We start from the raw sequence: 1,564 nt of genomic DNA on the forward strand, positions 1-1,564 counted from the left end.
ACTGTAGTGGCTAGATCAGTCCTAGTTCAGCACCCTGGAGCAGCCAGAGGGTAGGGGAATGGCAGCGGTAGTGCAGGGTACACGAGCGACCAGAGCAGTCCTAGTTCAGCCCCACCAGAGTAGCTGGGGGGGGAGGGGGAAGCAGGGGACTACTTCACCATTGCCCATTGGATGCGTGCAGTGCTAGCAAGCCGATCTGTGCCCTCTCAGTGTGGGACCCCGGAGCAGGGGACTCCTCCACCTCTGTCCGAGGGACGTATGTGGCTGTAGCAATTAGTTCTGGGCCCTCCAAGAGTGGTAGACCCCTCTACCACCACCTGCAGGGCGAATGTGGCTCTAGCAAGCAGTTCTAGGCCCGCCCAGCTTGGGAGCCTCAAGCAGGGAACACCTCCCCTGGCCCCTGTGGGGTGTGTGTGTCTCTCGTAAGCTGTTTTGGGTCTACCTGGATTGGAGGATTTCTCCGCCTCTTCCTGCGGGACGTCTGCAGCACGCCTGCAGCCCTAGCGAGCAGTACTGGGCCTGCCCAGAGCAGGAGCCTGCTGCCCATGAGGTGTGCGACTCTAGCAAGCAGTTTTGGGGCCTGCCCAGCTCCGTGAGGGCAAAGGGACCCACTCGGTCCCTTTGGGTTAGTCTGGAAGGTTAGTCTGGAAGGTTAATACCTCCTTCCCTACCTTACACCCAGTCACTCGTGGTCCCCCAGGTCCGTGACCCTATTCACTCCAGTAGGCCACTGCTCCCAGGGTTTACCTGGCAAAATCAGCCAGAAATCTGAGTGCGGCAGGGGGGCCTTGCGTGTTTAAAATTAGTCTTCTGTCTGGTTAGATTTCTCTCCAAATCTTGGAGTGCGTGGGTGGGGACTCCTCAGAGTTCAATGTTGCAGGAGGGGGATATATAGTTTTATATAGTTTAAACCTTCCCTCAACCATACATCTGGGGTGCCCCTTTGAATAGTCCTTGGGTCGTCTACCAGGTTTGAGGGGACCAAATCAGTTGTCCCAGTCAGCACCCATTTCAGGTGGAAGAGTTCAAATGTCTCTGGAAGCTAGATAAGAGGGGTCTGCTTGCAGTTCAGAGATAACTTGCTCCAGTGCTCCACGAGGTCAAAGGGACCCACCTGGCAAATGGGTTAGTTTGGGAAGGTTGATACCTCCTTCCCCACCTTGCACCCAGTCACTCGTAATCCCCCAGGTCTGTGGCCCTATTTACTCCAGTAGGCCACTGCTCCCAGGGTTTACCTGGCAAAATCAGCCAGAAATCTGAGTTCAGCACGGGGGCCTTGCCTGTTTAAATTAGGCTTCTGTCCAGCTAGATTTCTCTGTAAATCAGAGATTGCCTTCGGCTTTAAACTCAGGTGTCAATTCTAGCCTCTGCCCGCCCACTGCCTTAGTCTCAGCTGCATTAGCCCCCTGAGGGCAGGCGCTCCACCCAAGAAAGTTATGTGCGCCCTGCCTGTGGCTGCTGTCCTGAATGTCCGTTTCTGCACTGGCATCCCCCGAGCCGACTCTCCTCTCCTCACGCCCGCACCACAGTCAGCACAGAACAGCACCAGCCCTTTCCCCCTCCA

Source organism: Otolemur garnettii, unplaced genomic scaffold (genome assembly GCF_000181295.1).
Source record: "Otolemur garnettii isolate 467f Iridium unplaced genomic scaffold, OtoGar3 scaffold00046, whole genome shotgun sequence".
NCBI classification, from domain to species: domain Eukaryota; kingdom Metazoa; phylum Chordata; class Mammalia; order Primates; family Galagidae; genus Otolemur; species Otolemur garnettii.